Below are 19,985 nucleotides of genomic sequence, written 5' to 3' on the forward strand. Positions count from 1 at the left end.
ACGTTCAAAATTCCGCTCATTAGCATCTCATTATCCGCTCATTAGCATCGAGTGACGTCGAGGTCGACCAATCGTACGGTCGAGCGACCCGACGGTCGACCGATCGCTGCGTGGCGGGGGCGGGTTCGTCGCGCGTGCGGGCGGGCCCTCCTAGAGTCGAGTGACAGGACGATTGACCAATCCTACGCTTCGGTGACAGGACGATTGACCAATTGGTGCGTGTGTGGGCGGGCCTTATCGTTCTGAACTGAGGTGAGTCGCCGCCATCTTGATTCCAAACTTTTCATTTCTTTTTCCCGCTTTCTGCGTCTTTAAAAAAAAAGTTGCTTTTAAAACACATAGGCCTAGAAATTGGGTTGGTAGCGCCAGCGCTGAGCGCCTAAAGAGACCTAGAATTGGGGCGAAGCCCTATGTTGGGGCGGACGCTGAAGATAGCGCCAACTCAGATATTGACTGTACATTTAGCGCCTGCGCAAAGTGTTTGCGCACGCCCGCGAGCGCAAGCGGCTCATGACGTCATTTCAGTGTGCAACGCCTTTTAGGAGCGCCTGAGCGCATATTGGGTGGCGCCCGGAGCCTTAGCGCCCAGCGCTATTAGTGACAGTTCGAGGGAGGGCTAACAGGCCCTTCTCGGAGTAGGGGGGCGCTATTTAAAGGGGACAGCTCTAGTGCAGAATCTTCTGCCACTTGGACTGCTCATTGCGATCGCTGCTACAGAGAGTTGGCGAGCAAATATGGAGCGGAGTTACGGGAATTAAGCTTTACAGTACTTGGGACCTTCAACCCTGTCCGAAGCACTTGCAGCACTACACCTAAAAGCCTTTTGACCAACTGGCATCGGAATGGGAGCTTGTTTGGAGGGCCATGGCCTCATCGCCCAACACTGTGAAGGGGCACAGAGACGGCGGGAGAGAGGGCCGGGATTGGCCAGAAGGAGGAGGGGCAATGGAGGTTGGCCAATCCGACAGGCAGCAGGTGACAAGCCTTGACATGTCGGGGGAGCAGTGTTTGGAAAGGCTCCGAATCTGAAGGGACATTGTTACTGATCTGTGCCACCTGCTTGGTCAGGATCTGCAGCCGCGTGAACGCTGCAGAACCTCTCTGTCCGTGATGGCTAAACTGACTGATGGCCTCCATTTTTATGCCAACGGATCCTTTCAGTCAGCCACTGGGGACAATGCGACTGCCACTCAGGCTGCAGTCCAATGTTGCATCCGGCAAGTGGCAGATGCCCTTTATAGGCGAACGCGTCAATTCATAATCTTCCCTCGAACCCTGCACAAGCAGGCGGAGGAGGAGGAGTATGAGGAGGAGGAGGAGGAAGAGCAGGAGGAGGAGGAGGAAGATGGAAGGGCTGCTGAAAGTGGAAGGTCCATACGTCAGAGGCTCCTCTGGACTCCTGTCGACACCCCTGTGGCGGAATGATGAGAGTCTTAACTCATGCGCACTTTGGATGTTTGAGGGCCTCTGAATGCCAGCATCACTGAAAGTAGTCACATGCACCATGCCACATTGAAACTTCTGTTTATTGGCACAAAAGTCTTTCATTACAGCTAAACAACGTCATGTCAGCAGAAACCATAACTTTAAAAAAAACTGTGAACTGTTCGGCAAAACCGCAAAACTCAACCAACCTTCTGCAAATGTAACAGCAGGTGAGGGTGTCCTTGAATTTGGACAAACAAACGTCTCAGCACCTCCCTCTACAACTGGCCCCTTGAGGGAGAACGACTTCTCTTTCGCGCCCGGCCCCTTCCCTCCCTGCTGCTCCTCCGTAATTGGACCCCAGTGGCGGGCTCAAGGCTGGGGGACGCCTCCTGACTGTCTGGAAGCGCAGAAGCCCCTGAGGGACGGCCTGGCCGACCTCTGGGCTTGGAGGGTGCGGACGCAGGATGCTTGCTGTGACCATGGCTGGAAGCAGTGTGGCCTGCAGGTGGTGGCAGCTGCAATGCAGGTGTCCCAGCGCTGGCATGTGCAATGGTCTGCTGCTGAGAGAGGACACCTGCACCATGGTCGGATGACACACTGGCTATCTGAGGGGAGCGGCTCGGCTCATCCGCCACAATCGCATGCTCCACTGATTACTGGCCTTGTACGGGAGTGGAAGGGCCCGGGGTGATCCTGTCTGATGCAGAGAGGGTGGCTGCAGTGAGAGATCACGTTGCGTCAGTCTGGCTGTGGAGTAGCCCAGCAAGTGACTGCGTGGCAACAGTGAGGACCTGTGTGCCAGGTGCCAGTGCTTCGGAGAAGGCCTGGACAGTTCTTCCCATAGCTTCGGACAAGCCAGGTGCCGACCGCTCCACTGCCTCAGACAAGCCCTGCACAGACCTTTCCAGGGATTGTCCGAAGCCCTGAACAGTCCTTTCCATAGCCGACTCAAAGCCGTGGACAGTCCTCTCCATTGTTGGGCCGAAGCCCTGGATAGTCCGGTCCATTGTTGCCCCGAAGCCATGGATAGACCTGTCCATTGTTTCCCCGAACACGTGGAGAGTCCTCTCCATTGTTGCCCCGAAGTCCAACATACTCCTAGCCAATGAATCTATTGACTCAGGCATCTTCTCCACTGCAGCCATCAGCTCCTTGTGTCTGAGCCGGGCCTGTTTGCTCATCTCAGCCAGGCGACGGACCTCATCTGCACTCTGTGCAGCAGTCATAACGACCTGCCTTGCCCTGCGGGGAGACGGTGGCCACACTTGCCTATCCCCCGTGCGTGGCTGCATGCCGCTTGGTCCGGCAACTGGTTCATCCTCAGAGCCCCCCCCCTCCCCTCCAGGGGACTACTATCCCCAGTCTGTAGATGTGTCAGCTCCCCGGATTCTGCAACGGCTGGTCCGGATTCCTCCTGGTCCTCGCCTCCGGTGGCACTGGCACTGGCAGCTTCAGCGCGTTGAGCCCGAGTTGGTGCTGCTTCATCTGAAAGTGGGAGGTGGAAGAGTGGCTTTAGCAAAAGGACAGCTTTGCTGAAAGGCATGCCAGATTGCGGCAAGGCTCTGACATGGCTGCACACTGAGGATGCATGCTGGCGGGGGGACCAAGTGGAAGGCAACAGGTGAAAAAGCTGAGAGTCCTACCCTCACTGTCGGTAATGGGGTCGGCAGACGCAGTGGTCACAGGACCAGACAGACATCCTCCAAGTATCTGGTGCACTCTCTCCTCCAGATCCGTGAGAGTGACCACTTGTGGAGGTCTGCCACCGGTTCGACGATGCTCCTTCCGAATCATCGCCAGCTTGGACTGCAGGGGAAATAAGGGGAAGTTCTGTAACATGATGCCTTGAGACCTCATCGCATGCCCCCCATGGTGCAAGAGCCCTTACATGAGGCCTTGAGACATCATCGCATGCCCCCCATGGTGCAGGAGCCCTTACATGAGGCTTTGAGACATCATCGCATGCCCCCCATGGTGCAAGAGCCCTTACAGGAGGCCTTGAGACCTCATCGCATGCCCCCCATGGTGCAAGAGCCCTTACAGGAGGCCTTGAGACATCTGTCCATGTGTGTGACCATGGGTGCTTGCTGACAGATGGTCATTGGAGCATCATGGCAACAGGGTGGCCGAAGTCAGCTGCAGATGCAGGGAAGCACAAGTTTGGTAAACCATCACTCACCCTAACGATCCGTGTGAGGTCGTTGAATTTCTTCCTGCACTGAACAGGGGTCCTGGTCGCCATGCTGCTGGAGTTGACCCTCACAGCAACCTCCCTCCAAGATCGTCGGTAAGCCTTCTGATTCGGCCTCTTGCCATTATCCGGATACAGGACCTCTCGACGGTGTTCAACTGCAGCCACCAAGTGGTCCAGGGCCTCAGTGCTGAAGCGCTCTGCTCTCTGTCTAACCTTCTCCATGATGAACAAGTTTGTACTGCTAGACAACGGCGAGCGCCGAATCTGAGGCCTACAGGGCGTTGGGTGTTGAAGCTCAGACTGACTGACCTACCCCTTTAAGAGCCGGCCGGTGCCTGGAGGTCTCGTGCTTTCCCGTAATTGAGTTCACCTGCGCTGCGCCCGTCCGCATCGATATTGAGTAGCGCCTGACTTTTTGCGCCTTAAGAGCACCGTGCAACGGCTGATTTAGCGCCTCAATCCCAATTGGGGGCGATGCAACCCAATATCGCGCCAGGCGGCGATAAGTTTCGTCTGGCTATAAACTTTGCGCATCGCCAGTTCTAACGCCTCAAGCGGGGCTATACCCAATTTCTAGGCCATATTGTTTTTAAAAAAAGTTAATTACTTTCTAAATCTTTTATCTAATCTCATTAATTTTCCTACCTTTCCCCGGGTAGGCCTCGAAGCCTGGGCGTCTGTTGCCACCCATGCTGGACCCTAGGCAATTGTTTTGTGGCAAGCTCCTCTCACCCCCCACCCCCCCGCTGGGCCCGATTCCGAACCAGCGGCCAGCCATCTTGGTAAAGGCTGGCTGGGCTCACTGCAAACTCCTCGCGCTTCATTCGGGGGGGGTGGGGCTCGGGAGGGGAGGGGGAGCGTAGAGGGTTACCCCGGCAACCGGGCTCGCCAGCCGCAATCGGCCGTGTCAAGCCGCTGAGGCGCAGGCCCGGTCCCGGAGATCGGGAGGCGGAGAGGGGAGGAGGGTTACCAAGGCAACCAGGCCCGGCCAGCCGCAATTGGCCGTCTCAGGCCCGGCCTCGGGAGGGCGGGGCTCGGGCTCACCGGGGCGCTGCGCTCGGCATGTCAGTGCGCGGGACGGCACGGAGCTCAGCAGAGCCATTGCCGGCAGAGGGGAGAGGGTCTGCTGGCTCCCCCCTCCCTTTCTCCCCCCCTCCCTTTCTTCCCCCTCCTTCCCCCACCTCCCCCACCCCTCCCCTCTCCCCCTCCCCTCTCCTCTCCCCCTCCCCTCCCCTTCCCTTCCCCTTCCTCCCCCCTCCCCTCCCCTCCCCTTCCCTCCTCTCCCCTTCCTCCCCCCTCCCCTCCCCCCCTTCCTCCCCCTCCCCTACCTCTCCCCCCTCCCCTCCGCTTCCTCTCCCCCTCCCCCTTCCTCCCCCCCTCCCCCTCCCCTTGCCCCCTTCCTCCCCTTCCCCCCTTCCCCCTCCCTTCACCCCCCTCTCCCCACCCTCCTCCCTCCCCCCTTCCCCCCCTCCTCCCCCTCTCCCCCCCTCCACCCCCCCGTCGCGCTCTCTCTCTCTCTTCCCCCCCAGTCACTCTCTCTCTTCCCCCCCAGTCGCTCTCTCTCTTCCCCCCCAGTCGCTCTCTATCTTCCCCCCTAGTCGCTCTCTCTCTTCCAACAACAACATGCCCTCGAAAAAGCCTCGGCACCGCCGGGCACTCCAGCTAGTCCATATATATAAAAGGATACATCTGTCTGTCTGTCCTTCGGTGTGTCTGTCCGGCTATACACTCTAAAGTTATAGAGCGTACCTACACGTGCATTACATCAAAAGAAAGCTTACGATTCCGGAACGGTCGTAAGCATATTTACGTTTCGGCGAGACAAAAATTGCGCCCGCGGTATCCAAAAAATGTTCAAAATTCCGCTCATTAGCATCTCATTATCCGCTCATTAGCAATAGAGTGACATTAAGGTCGACCAGTCGTACGGTCGAGCGACCCGACGGTCGACCAATCGCTGCGTGGCGGGGGCGGGTTCCTGGCGCATGCGGGCGGGCCCTCCTAGAGTCAAGTGATGGGACGATTGACCAATCCTACGCTTCGGTGACCTGACGGTCGACCAATCGGTGCATGTGTGGGTGGGCCTTATCGTTCTGAACCGAGGTGAGTCACCGCCATCTTGATTCCAAACTTTTCATTTCTTTTTCCCGCTTTCTGCGTGTTTCTTTTCAAATCTACATTTCCAGCAAAAAAAAGTTGCTTTTAAAACACACAGGCCTAGGAATTCAGTTGGCTGCGCCAGCCGTTAGCGCCTTAGGAGGAGTAGATCTCGAGCGCTAGGCGCTTAGCGCCCGGGCGCAGCGCGATCTGCGCCTTGCCCCAACTTCAGTAGACATTTAGCGCTGGCGCAAAGTCATTGCGCGCGCTCATCTGCGCGCGCAGATCATGACGTCATTTCGTCGTGCAACGCCCTTTGTGCGCCCGGAACCAGAACTTCACTCGCGCCGCCCCATTGTGCGCCGGGCGGCCCTAACGACTGTTGAGTGGAACGTTGCTCAGCCGATGCGGGCCACAGGGAGCGCAAATTAAAGGGCACTTCCCCTGCACTAGAGACGTCAGCCATGTTGCAACACTCCTTTTAGTGAGAGACGGAGCGTCTGGTTTGGCTCAACAGAGGAGGAAGAGGAGGAGGAGGAGACATAACAAACTGATGGAGAGAAGCCCTCCCCAAAAACACAAATACACTAGTCTCGGCCTTTCAAAAAAACAAATCCACCCTCCCCCTTTAAGAGCTCACCGGAGCCAGAGTGTCTGCCGGCAATCAGCAGCTCGCCGCACCTGCCCTGCGCCCAACTTCTGGTGTTAGCGCCCCGGGCTGCCGGCTTAGCGCCTAATGATAGTTGTGCCTCGCCTGTTTTAGCGCAGCAGCAACCTCTTAGGGCGATGCAACTGAATATCGACGAAGGGGGCTCGACTTTGCGCCGGACGCAAACTTTAGCGGCCACCCGACTTTACCGCCCCAAAAGTGGCTATACTGAATTTCTAGGCCACATTGTTTTTTAAAAAAGTTAATTAATTTGTAAATCTTTTCTCTAACCTCTATAATTTTCCTACCTTTCACCATTTTTCCAGGCCCGGGGCCTAGGCTTCTCCAACTGCCAGCAGCGCAACTCTAGTCCCAGGCTCCCGGCCTAGACAGAGCCAAACACTGGCAGAGGGGAGAGGGTGTGCTGCCTCAGCTCCATTTCCGGGGTCAGTAGGTGGGGAGGCTTCATAAGCAACTGGGGTAGGTCGCAAGCCCCGAATAATAATCTGAAGATCCTGTGTTTGCAGCTGAGGAAATTTCTTCTGCTGACAGCCCCAGGTTAACGGCAGCCATCTTTGTCAAGGAGGGCAAAAAGTTTCAGTGCGACGCCATTTTGATTCAGTGTGTAACGGAGTGCATGCGCGGCCATCTTAGTACAGGAACTTAGAGTGGGTGGGGCTTCTGTGCTCCCAATCGGGTCCTGGTGACCGAGACAGACAATCGACTGTGTGGGCGGGGCCTAATCTTTCCAACTGAAAAGCAAGCGGCGGCCATTGTTTGTGATACAACACACTGAGAGGTGAGGACCCCTTTTTTAATCAAAAGATTGGTGAGGTTGTAAAGTGTATGTTATAGAAAGATTTACCAAAAATGTTTTATAAGTACTTTAAGTTTCATGTTTCCCCACCCCTTGCTCCCCCACCCCTTGCCATGTCAGTGCAGGGGCCCGAGGCCTAGGCTTCTCCAACGGCCAGCAGCGCAACTCCAGTCCCAGGCTTCTGGCCCAGACAGGGACCAACACTGGGAGAGGGTCTGCTGGCTCCCCCCCACTCCCTACCCCCCCCTTTCTTCCCCCCCCTTTCCACCCCCTCCCTTTCCCCTCTCACTTTCCCCCCCTCCCTTTCCCCCCTCCCACCCTCCCTTTCCCCTCTCCCTTACCCCCCTTCCCCCCCTCCGTTTCCCCCCTCCTTCCCCCACACCCCTTTCCCCACTCCCTTCCCCCCCTTCCACCCCTCCCTTTCCCCCCTCCTTCCCCCACACCCCCTTTCCCCCCTCCCCTCCCTATCCCCCCTTCCCTCCCTCTCCCCCCTTCCCCCACACACACCCACACCCCCTTCCCCCACACAACCCCTTCCCCCCCCACCATCTCCCCTCCCCCACACCCCCTTTCCCCCCCCACCCACCCACCTACACTTCACCCCCCCCACCCACCCCACCCTTCTCCCCCCCACCCACGTTTCTTCCCCCACCCCTTTCCCCTTTCTCTCCTTCCCTCTCTGTCTCTCTCTCTCCCTCCCTCTGTCTTCCTCTCTCTCTCTCTCATTACCTCTCTCCCTCCTTTGCCTTCCCTCTCTCTCTCCTTCCCTCTCTCTCTCTCCTTCCCTCTCTCTCTCTCCTTCCCTCTCTCTCTCTCTCCTTCCCTCTCTCTCTCTCTCCTTCCCTCTTTCTCTCTCCTTCCCTCTTTCTCTCTCCTTCCCTCTTTCTCTCTCCTTCCCTCTCGCTCTCTCCTTCCCTCTTTCTCTCTCCTTCCCTCTCTCTCTCTCCTTCCCTCTCTCTCTCTCTCCTTCCCTCTCTCTCTCTCTCCTTCCCTCTCTTTCTCTCTCCTTCCCTCTTTCTCTCTCGTTCCCTCTTGCTCTCTCCTTCCCTCTCCCTCTCTCCTTCCCTCTCGCTCTCTCCTTCCCTCTCGCTCTTTCTTTCCCTCTCTCCTTCCCTCTCTCTCTCTCTCTTCTCCCCCATCTCTCTCTTCCCCCCGTCGCTCTCTCTTCCCCCCGTCGCTCTCTCTTCCCCCCCCCAGTCGCTCTCTCTCTCTTCCCCCCCGTCGCTCTCTCTCTCTTCCCCCCCAGTCGCGCTCTCTCTCTTCCCCCCAGTCGCTCTCTCTCTTCCCCCCAGTCGCTCGCTCTCTTCCCCCAGTCGCTCGCTCTCTTCCCCCCCCAGTCGCTCGCTCTCTTCCCCCCCAGTCGCTCGCTCTCTTCCCCCCCCAGTCGCTCGCTCTCTTCCCCCCCCAGTCGCTCGCTCTCTTCCCCCCCCCCAGTCGCTCGCTCTCTTCCCCCCCCAGTCGCTCGCTCTCTTCCCCCCCAGTCGCTCGCTCTCTTCCCCCCAGTCGCTCTCTCTCTTCCCCCCCAGTCGCACTCTCTCTTCCCCCCCAGTCGCACTCTCTCTTCCCCCCCAGTCGCACTCTCTCTTCCCCCCCCAGTCGCTCTCTCTCTTCCCCCCCAGTCGCTCTCTCTCTTCCCCCCCCAGTCGCTCTCTCTCTTCCCCCCCAGTCGCTCTCTCTCTTCCCCCCCAGTCGCTCTCTCTCTTCCCCCCCAGTCGCTCTCTCTCTTCCCCCCCAGTCGCTCTCTCTCTTCCCCCCCAGTCGCTCTCTTCCCCCCCCCCAGTCGCTCTCTCTCTTCCCCCCCCCCAGTCGCTCTCTCTCTTCCCCCCCCCCAGTCGCTCTCTCTCTTCCCCCCCCAGTCGCTCTCTCTCTTCCCCCCCCAGTCGCTCTCTCTCTTCCCCCCCCAGTCGCTCTCTCTCTTCCCCCCCCAGTCGCTCTCTCTCTTCCCCCCCCAGTCGCTCTCTCTCTTCCCCCCCCAGTCGCTCTCTCTCTTCCCCCCCCAGTCGCTCTCTCTCTTCCCCCCCCAGTCGCTCTCTCTCTTCCCCCCCCAGTCGCTCTCTCTCTTCCCCCCCAGTCGCTCTCTCTCTTCCACCCCCCAGTCGCTCTCTCTCTTCCCCCCCAGTCGCTCTCTCTCTTCCCCCCCAGTCGCTCTCTCTCTTCCCCCCCAGTCGCTCTCTCTCTTCCCCCCCAGTCGCTCTCTCTCTTCCCCCCCAGTCGCTCTCTCTCTTCCCCCCCAGTCGCTCTCTCTCTTCCCCCCCAGTCGCTCTCTCTCTTCCCCCCCAGTCGCTCTCTCTCTTCCCCCCCAGTCGCTCTCTCTCTTCCCCCCCAGTCGCTCTCTCTCTTCCCCCCCAGTCGCTCTCTCTCTTCCCCCCCAGTCGCTCTCTCTCTTCCCCCCCAGTCGCTCTCTCTCTTCCCCCCCAGTCGCTCTCTCTCTTCCCCCCCAGTCGCTCTCTCTCTTCCCCCCCAGTCGCTCGCTCTCTTCCCCCCCAGTCGCTCTCTCTCTTCCCCCCCAGTCGCTCTCTCTCTTCCCCCCCAGTCGCTCGCTCTCTTCCCCCCCAGTCGCTCGCTCTCTTCCCCCCCAGTCGCTCGCTCTCTTCCCCCCCAGTCGCTCGCTCTCTTCCCCCCCAGTCGCTCGCTCTCTTCCCCCCCAGTCGCTCGCTCTCTTCCCCCCCAGTCGCTCGCTCTCTTCCCCCCCAGTCGCTCGCTCTCTTCCCCCCCAGTCGCTCGCTCTCTTCCCCCCCAGTCGCTCGCTCTCTTCCCCCCCAGTCGCTCGCTCTCTTCCCCCCCAGTCGCTCGCTCTCTTCCCCCCCCAGTCGCTCGCTCTCTTCCCCCCCCAGTCGCTCGCTCTCTTCCCCCCCAGTCGCTCGCTCTCTTCCCCCCCAGTCGCTCGCTCTCTTCCCCCCCAGTCGCTCGCTCTCTTCCCCCCCAGTCGCTCGCTCTCTTCCCCCCCAGTCGCTCGCTCTCTTCCCCCCCAGTCGCTCGCTCTCTTCCCCCCCAGTCGCTCGCTCTCTTCCCCCCCAGTCGCTCGCTCTCTTCCCCCCCAGTCGCTCGCTCTCTTCCCCCCCAGTCGCTCGCTCTCTTCCCCCCCAGTCGCTCGCTCTCTTCCCCCCCAGTCGCTCGCTCTCTTCCCCCCCAGTCGCTCGCTCTCTTCCCCCCCAGTCGCTCGCTCTCTTCCCCCCCAGTCGCTCGCTCTCTTCCCCCCCAGTCGCTCGCTCTCTTCCCCCCCCAGTCGCTCGCTCTCTTCCCCCCCCAGTCGCTCGCTCTCTTCCCCCCCAGTCGCTCGCTCTCTTCCCCCCCAGTCGCTCGCTCTCTTCCCCCCCAGTCGCTCTCTCTCTTCCCCCCCAGTCGCTCTCTCTCTTCCCCCCCAGTCGCTCTCTCTCTTCCCCCCCAGTCGCTCTCTCTCTTCCCCCCCAGTCGCTCTCTCTCTTCCCCCCCAGTCGCTCTCTCTCTTCCCCCCCAGTCGCTCTCTCTCTTCCCCCCCCAGTCGCTCTCTCTCTTCCCCCCCCAGTCGCTCTCTCTCTTCCCCCCCCAGTCGCTCTCTCTCTTCCCCCCCCAGTCGCTCTCTCTCTTCCCCCCCAGTCGCTCTCTCTCTTCCCCCCCAGTCGCGCTCTCTCTCTCTTCCCCCCGTCGCTCTCTCTTCCCCCCCAGTCGCTCTCTCTCTCTTCCCCCCCAGTCGCTCTCTCTCTCTTCCCCCCCAGTCGCGCTCTCTCTCTTCCCCCCAGTCGCTCGCTCTCTTCCCCCAGTCGCTCGCTCTCTTCCCCCCCCAGTCGCTCGCTCTCTTCCCCCCCAGTCGCTCGCTCTCTTCCCCCCCAGTCGCTCGCTCTCTTCCCCCCCAGTCGCTCGCTCTCTTCCCCCCCAGTCGCTCGCTCTCTTCCCCCCCAGTCGCTCGCTCTCTTCCCCCCCAGTCGCTCGCTCTCTTCCCCCCCAGTCGCTCGCTCTCTTCCCCCCCAGTCGCTCGCTCTCTTCCCCCCCAGTCGCTCGCTCTCTTCCCCCCCAGTCGCTCGCTCTCTTCCCCCCCAGTCGCTCGCTCTCTTCCCCCCCAGTCGCTCGCTCTCTTCCCCCCCAGTCGCTCTCTCTCTTCCCCCCCAGTCGCTCTCTCTCTTCCCCCCCAGTCGCTCTCTCTCTTCCCCCCCCAGTCGCTCTCTCTCTTCCCCCCCAGTCGCTCTCTCTCTTCCCCCCCCCAGTCGCGCTCTCTCTTCCCCCCCCAGTCGCTCTCTCTCTTCCCCCCCAGTCGCGCTCTCTCTCTCTTCCCCCCCCCCAGTCGCGCTCTCTCTTCCCCCCCTGTCGCTCCCTCTCTCTCTTCCCCCCCCAGTCGCTCTCTCTCTCTCTTCACCCCCCGTCGCTCTCTCTCTTCCCCCCCCAGTCACTCTCTCTCTTCCCCCCCAGTCGCGCTCTCTCTCTCTTCCCCCCCCCAAGTCACTCTCTCTCTCTCTTCCCCCCCAGTCGCTCTCTCTCTCTCTTCCCCCCCAGTCGCTCTCTCCCTTCCCCCCAGTCGCTCTCTCCCTCTCTCTCTTCCAACAACAACATGCCCTCGAAAAAGCCTCGGCACCGCCGGGCACTCCAGCTAGCCTTTTATAATGGACTCTAGCATTTTCCCCACTACCGATGTCAGGCTTACCGGTCTATAATTCCCCGCTATTTCTCTACCACCTTTTTTGAATAGTGGGGTAACATTAGCTACCCTCCAATGAAGAATTATGCCAAAATGTTTAACTATCTTCCTTCCAGTCAGATGCTAACCAACCTGATGTGTATTGCTAGCACATTTCCGTTACTTAAAAAAAGTTCAACGGAAAGTTTAACTGTGGGCCACAGAAAGAGTACAGCCTCCTTTTTCAGGATCTCTCCACCGTGCTGCAAGCACCCTTCGATCTCTCTCCTCCTCCTCCCACCCCGCCGTGGCCCCTCTTCTCCCGCAATCTATCTTCCCCAGCGATCACAGCTCCCCCCACCCCCCCATGAGCACTCTTCCCCCCCACCACTATCTCTCTTCCCCCCACGATCTCACTTCCCCTCGTGATTTCTCTTCCCGCGCGATCTCTCTTCCTCCTGCGATCTCACTTCCACAACGCGCTCTCTTCCCCTCGTGATCTACCCCTTGTGATCTCTCTTTCCCCGTGATCTCTTTTCCCCGTGATCTCTTCCCTCGTGATCTCTCTTCCCCATTGATCTCTCTTCCCCCATGATCTCCCTTCCCCCTCGCAATCTCTCTTCCCCCCATGATATCTCATTCCCCACGTGATCTCTCTTCCCCCCTGCGAGCTCCCTTCCCCCGCGATCTCCCCTTCCCCGCGATCTCCCCTTCCCCGCGATCTCCCCTCCCCTGTGATCTCTCTCCCCCCGCGATTTGTCCCCCACGATCTCTCCCACCACGATCTCTCCTCCCATGATTTCTCCATACGCTCTCTTCCCCCTGTAATCTGAGCCCACCCATATTGAACCCTGATCTTCTTGATTGCCAGGGACTATCCCCAACGGTCCCTGGCTGCTGTCTACCACAGGTTTTCTCACCTAGCTGCCGGCCAGCCTTCAATCTGGCCAGCTGCCAGGCAGGAAATGGAGTAAAAAAATTCTACGATGGTCCTGCATTTAATTCGGCAGTACCCCTGTGTTCCCGCCATTTCAGCGTTTCCCAGCCGTTGAGAGACGTTCCTGTTCCCTCCCCGTCTCCCGGTAAATATCAGGGCCATTGTGACAGATTTGGAAGCATGATATGTAATTTTCCCCCATATTACCATTAAAAAAAAGTTTACATTAATTTAAGCTATTTAAGGTTTAAGCTGCTGATAGGCTTAGATAAAGACAGATGGGAGGAGGCTCGTGTGGAACATAATTGCTGGCATAGATCAGTTGCGCCGAATGGCCTATTTCTGTGCTGTAAATTCTGTGCAATTAAGATTTTGCATAGTATAATGAGGGCCCCTTGCCCTGCTTCTCTCCACCCCTTTTTTTTGAGTCCACATTAAGTTCAAATCTATATAAGACAATAAACAAATCCTGTTCCTTCTTATTTTCCACATCTGCTATATGGTTTGCATGATAGTCTCTACTTAAACAATTCAGGAGTCATTGGGGCCAATTTCCTTCTCGCTACCATCTTATTTCAAGATTCAAGATCATTTTATTGCCATATGTAACTAGTACAATGGAATGCTTACTCCCCACTCACTCCCACGATACAAGCATATAATATAAAAGCAAAAAAATAAAAACAAGTATAAATAAAAACAATAAGCAAATAAGCAAAAAGTATAGCAATAACAGTCCAAGTTGCAGGATATGATGAATAGTGCAAAAAAGCCTCAATTCCCACTGGAAATAATAGTAATGTAATATGATAATATATTTACACCTAAACTGGGGCAGTAGCGAGAAAAAAAACTAAAGAAAGGGTAGGGCCTATTAGAGATCATGAGGGTAATCTGCGTGTGGAGGCGGGAGACGTCAGTAGGGTTCTTAATGAATACTTTGCGTCTGTTTTCACAAAGGAGAGGGTCGAAGCAGACATGGCTATTGGCGGGGGAGGAATGTGAAATATTAAATGAAATAAACATAGTGAGAGAGGAAGTATTAAGGGGTTTAGCAGCTTTAAAAGTGATAAATCCCCAGGCCTGGATGAAATGTATCCCAGGCTGTTAAGCGAAGCAAAAGAGGAAATAGCAGAGGCCCTAACCATCATTTTTCAATCCTCTCTAGCTTCAGGTGTGGTGCCGGAGAACTGGAGGACTGCTAATGTGGTACCCTTGTTTAAAAAGGAAGAAAAGGATAGACCGAGTAATTACAGGCCAGTCAGCCTAACCTCGGTGGTGGGAAAATTATTGGAAAGAATTCTGAAGGACAGGATAAATCTTCATTTAGAAAGACACGGATTAATCAAGGATAGTCAGCACGGATTTGTTAAGGGAAGGTCGTGTCTGACAAGCTTGATTGAATTTTTTGAGGCGGGTAGATGAGGGTAGTGCATTTGATGTAGTGTATATGGACTTTAGCAAGGCGTTTGATAAGGTTCCACATGGCAGACTGGTCATGAAGTTAAAAGCCCATGGGATCCAGAGCAAAGTGTCAAGTTGGATTCAAAACTGGTTCGGAGACAGGAAGCAGAGGGTAATGGTTGATGGGTGTTTTTGTGACTGGAAGGCTGTTTCCGGTGGGATTCCGCAGGGCTCAGTATTAGGTCCCTTGCTTTTTGTGGTATATATCAACGATCTTGACTTGAATTTAGGAGGTATGATTAAGAAGTTTGCAGATGATACTAAAATCGGCTGTGTGGTTGATACTGAAGGAAGCTGTAGACTGCAGGAAGATATCAATAAATTGGTCAGGTGGGCAGAACAGTGGCAAATGGAATTCAATCCGGAGAAGTGTGAGGTAATGCATTTGGGGAGGGCTAACAAGGAAAGGGAATACACATTAAATGGTAGGACACTGAGTAGTGTAGAGGAACAAGGGGACCTTGGAGTGCATATCCACAGATCCCTGAAGGTAACAGGCCAAGTAGATAAGGTGGTTAAGAAGGCATACGGAATGCTTGCCTTTATTAGCCGTGGCATAGAATACAAGAGCAGGGGGTTTATGCTTCAACTGTATAAAACACTATTTAGGCCTCAGCTAGAGTACTGCGTGCAGCTCTGGTCACCACATTACAGGAAAGATGTGATTGCACTAGAGAGGGTACAGAAGAGATTTACAAGGATGTTGCCAGGAGTAGAGAATCTTAGCTATGAGGAAAGACTGGATAGGCTGAGTCTGTTTTCCTTGGAACAGAGGAGGCTGAGGGGAGACCTTATTGAGGTGTATAAAATTATGAGGGGCATAGATAAAGTGGATAGAAACATAGAAGATAGGAGCAGGAGTAGGCCATTCGGCCCTTCGAGCCTGCTCCGCCATTCAATGAGATCATGGCTGATCATCCAATTTCAGTACCCTGTCCCTGCCTTCTCCCCATATCCCTTGATTCCTTTAGCCTCAAGAAATATATCCAACTCTTTCTTGAATATATTTCTCTTAGCAGAGGGGTCAAAAACCAGGGGGCACAGATTTAAAGTAATTGGGGGAAGGTTTAGAGGGAATTTATGGGGAAATTTCTTCACCCAGAGGGTTGTGGGGGTCTGGAACTCACTGCCTGAAAGGGTGGTAGAGGCAGGAATCCTAACCACATTTAAAAAGAACTTGGATGTGCACTTGGGATACTCTAACCTGCAGGGCTACGGACCAAGAGCTGGGAAGTTGGATTAGGCTGGATAGCTCTTTGTTGGCCGGCGCGGACACAATGGGCCAAAATGGTCTCCTTCCCTGTTGTAACTTTCTGTGATTCTATGAAAGTCATGTGGAGAACAGAGCCGGCAACTTACTGTTGGTTGTCTGCCCATTCTGATATTCGGGGGGACCTTCATTTAGGCGGCTGGAGCTCCCGCCAAAAATAGGTGGAGGCATAATGAATACATGCAAATCTGGACAAATTATGTTGTCACGACCCCCAACTCCATTTTGCACCTCTGCACATGTTCCTACCACCAGTTCCTCATTCCACCCTCAAAACATGGGTGGTACAAGAAGGGAGGCGGACATTTTCAGCGTCGTTCAAGGGGATTCTCAGTTCTCAGGTGAAATGCTGGAAACATTTTGGGAGACATTTTATTTGTATCACATTGTAGTTGTTGGCTACCTAGACCATTTCAAAGCACTTATAGTGGCCGTAGAGTGTTCTGACTCTGAACTCGAATGGGTTTTTGGCAACATACAATGGGCTAAAATTCGGGTGTCTAATGCCACCTATTACTGGCAAAATTTAGCAAAAACACGCTGACCGCCACTTTTTTGCCAGCTGGTGGCGGATCCCACAGTGTCCGCCATTTTCCGAGGGCCGGCAGCGCTGCCGGTAAAAGCGATGCCCATGGAAATTTAAATTAGGTAGAGGGTGACATCCATGCCGACTTAACATCACCTTGGCGAACTTGGACCATAGCACTGAGTTCAGCGCTGGGTCCGAAGCTCACCATGAAAACCCAGCATTCAGGAAACTCTCAGAGCACACTCACATCAGCACCTCTTAAAGGGACACACACATCTTTCAGGTAAGTTTGCATTTAAGTTTTTGGACTGGATATTTTTTATTTTATTGGAATAGTGGCTTGCTGCAATACATGTTAAACGTTTTTTAAGTGTGCAGGGAGTGCTGCTGGATGCTTGCAAGACCTCAGATGGTAAAGGAAGGCCTCTGAGAAGACAGAAAATGCTGCAAATACTAAGCTGGTCAGGCAACATCCGCCGAGATAGAAACAGAGTTCACGTCTCAGGTCGAGATGCTGCCTGACCTGCTGAGTTTCCAGCATTTTATGCTGTCATTTCCGATTTACAGCCTCCGCTCGCAGAGGGAAGAGGAAGATGGAGAAGAGGAGGCAGCAGAGGAAGAGGAACCAACAGGAAGGATGCAACCCAGACAGCCCACTTTCTGGATGGGATATCTGGGATGGAATGATCCACCTGCGGTACCAGTGACCACAATCCCAATTCCTCTTTCAACATTTGTCCCACGCCTTACCTTCCCTCTGTCACTGACCATCACAGCATCCTCCTGGCCACAATGCTGAAATAAAAGCCACCACAAAGCAAACTTTCCAATCCAACTTTATACATCTATTCATCCAATATGACATTAAGAAATCAACTCATCACCCTTATGCATTCCCTTAGTGACTGTCTTGTGTGTGTCTTTGCCTATCCTACTGATGTCATGCAGTCCTACCCCAGTGGCTGCAGCATGGCTGGTGGAAGGCTGCTGACTTTCAGTGGGGGACACTGCAGATGGTCTTACAGGTCGACCTTGAGGAGCTGGTGGCAGGGAGTGTCAAATCAAGTGATGGTGTTTCTACTTGTTCTTGTTCTTCTTCACTCTCCTCTACCTCTTCTTGGTCAACCACTGGCAGGCTGTATTTCTTGGGTGTGTAAAATGAGGAAGGCACAAGGGTGGAGTTGTGGTGAGGGAGGCTTGGAAAGCAAGGGGTGCATGCCAGAAGGAGGATAACGTATGAGGATAATGTTAATTTTTTTTAAAAGGCATTTGAGCAGTAAGGGATGAAAAATGCATTTTATTTTACTTTATTTTTATCAGTTTAGAAGGCATTGCCCTTTTAAGCAAAAGACAATGCATTGCCCTTTTAATATCCCACAATGCCAAGTGAAATCACCGCTTCGGCTGCAGAGGCTGTTGGAAGATGCAACGCCCCTTCTGGACACCATATTCGGGACTGATGCCGGGCCTAACATCACCAGGAGGGCATTACATGGTCAATTTAATGCTGGACTAATAACCATGGTGTGGAGATGCCGGAGTTGGACTGGGGTGGACAAATGTAAGAAGTCACACAACACCAGGTTATAGTCCAACAGCTTTATTTGAAATCACAAGCTTTCGGAGCGCTGCTCCTTCTTCAGGTGAAGTGGAAAAATGCATAAAGACACAGCTTATATAGTCAGAGAATCATGTCAGATGTTTACAGGTAACCTTTCCAACTGCCATTTATCACACCTCGGCAGAGAGATAATCACAGCAGTCAAAGGTGTGAATGGTGTCCAAACAGGTCAGTCAGGGAAACATTACATCAAAGAACAATGAGGTGGGGTCACAAGGGGTCAAATATTGCAGATGCTGGGGTCTGTATGAAAAACAAAAAAAAACAGACAAAAAACATTTTTTTTGGCTGGAAATCACAGCAGGTCCGGCCGCATCTGTGTAGAGAGAACAAGCCAATGTCGACTCGAGTCTGGATGACCCTGCGTCAGGTGGGGTTACATGTAGCGTGACATGAACCCCAGATCTCGGTTGAGGCCGTCCTCATGGGTGCGGAACTTGGCTATCAGTTTCTGCCCGACGATTTTGCGTTGTGTGTCTCGAAGGCCGCCTTGGAGAATGCTTACCCGAAGATCGGAGGCTGAATGTCCTTGACTGCTGAAGTGTTCCCCGACAAATACTCCACACACTCTCCTCGCCCCAACACAAACCTATTTTCTAGATCTGTTTTCCTGATAGACTATATTTTCATCCTCCTGTTCTTTTCTCTCTTCCTCTGGAAGCACTGACTCATGCTGGGGTATGGTTTCACAGGCATTTCATGCCCTCTCGTACATTGCCAAAGTAACTATTCCTTATGTACTAACCCAGACAGCTAGTGTTGGCAGCCTGCAAGATCATGGAAGACTTTATGGCTGAGCCAATCCTATACTCATCCGACGTATGCCCTCACACATATGGTACCATGGTGTAGTGGTTACGTTACTGGACTAGTAATCTAGAGGCTGGTTTGGGGGAAATTAGATCCGCACCCCATGTATCCAGAAATCCTTATTCTTTTTTACGTTTTGTGATCAGAAGTGCAAGGCACCTATTTCTTATGTTCTTACGTTCTTATGCTAGTAATCGGTTAGTGACGGCTGAATTCGCTTCCTCTCCAGGAGCAAAGGTCGCGGAATGTGCTTCCTGTCTGGGAGCAAAGGTCAGCGAGGGGTCGGGATGGGAAAAAATAGCAACTCATGATTTCTGTACCAAATCTCATGATTTTTAAGATTTTGTCCCACGATTTTTGAGACGGTGAGGTTGGCATTACTGGACCCCTCTAACATCACAAGGTCGTCATGCTGTATGTGTGAATGAAAAAATTCAGTAGAAAGAAAAAAGAAGGGAAGATGCTTAAATAGGCTGTTGTGTGTGGCCTCCAGCCTGGCCATCTCCGATGCTCTGTGTGCCTTCTCTCTGCCAATGATGTTGATGGCCTCTTCCATTGGTGGCAGGATGTGCATTGAGCAGCTTAGTTTAGTGTGCATGAAAAGAAGAAGCAGCAGGTTTGGCCAAAAACGGGAAGTAGTTGTAAGGGCAGTCTCAGGTCTTGAGTGCCTGAGTGCTAGCAGAAGGAGGGGCAGTGAACCGTCCCATTGCGATTGAAGAATAGGAAGCAGGAAAAGGAAGGATTGAGAGTGCTGAGGCTAAAGTAAGGTGGTGTAGGGCTGGGCAGAGAGTAAGAGCGATGTGAAGAAGAGTGTCTTACTTTGGCAATCCTGGCGAGGTCATTACATTTTTTCCTGCACGGCAGCCAAGTCCTGGGAACAATGCTGGTAGCATTGGTTTGCTCTACCACCTCTCTCTTTTGCTGCTGACTAATTTGTCTGACCATCCGTCGCTCATCAGAGGGGAAGGGGACCTCCTTCCTGCTTCTCACTTGCTCTGTCAGCACCATCACAGCTGCATTAGAGAATCTGGGGATTCTGGACAAAGTCATGCTGCCTGCTGCTTCAGAAAGTCACTTTCCACCCAATCACCATCAGAAAGTGCAGCTTCCCTTTCAAGTGCTGCAGGCTGCCTTTAAGTAGCAGCCACTCTGCTAGATCTCCTGCCTCCCAATCAGTGAGCTGCCTATAGGGAGTGCTATTAGTAAACTAGTGGAGCGAATCACCCACAATTTTAAATCGAGCATGTTCTATACTGGGCCAGCGATCCACTCTGCCAGTTCACTGCCAAGCAATGAAGGTGGAAATTACCCCCAATATTAAAGCATATTAGCATAACTGTTATTTTTTCCTATAACATATTGGTACCAATGTAGTAAATAAACCCAGTGATGCATTTTAGTAGAGAGAGAGAGATTGTCCTCTTTTGTAGTTTTAGGAGAAGCTTTAATCGGGATGGGTTTAAAATGAGTGATTCCAACTATGTCCAGATTGAACAGAAATATTAAGAGATATAAAGCAACATCCAAATATCGGGCTTTGGAATAAAACATGGGAATAGCTGGAAATGCACAGCAGATCAA

At 54.3% G+C, this 19,985-nt stretch overlaps 1 protein-coding gene across 1 annotated transcript in view; it reads left to right on the top strand.

Moving 5' to 3' along the window:
* Positions 1-19,985, top strand: part of ablim2 (actin binding LIM protein family, member 2) — a 647,794-nt gene that overhangs the window by 616,309 nt on the left and 11,500 nt on the right. The window lies entirely within an intron of this gene.

This window comes from Somniosus microcephalus, chromosome 2 (assembly GCF_052327205.1).
Source record: "Somniosus microcephalus isolate GS21.2 chromosome 2, FLI_Smic_1.0, whole genome shotgun sequence".
NCBI classification, from domain to species: Eukaryota; Metazoa; Chordata; class Chondrichthyes; order Squaliformes; family Somniosidae; genus Somniosus; species Somniosus microcephalus.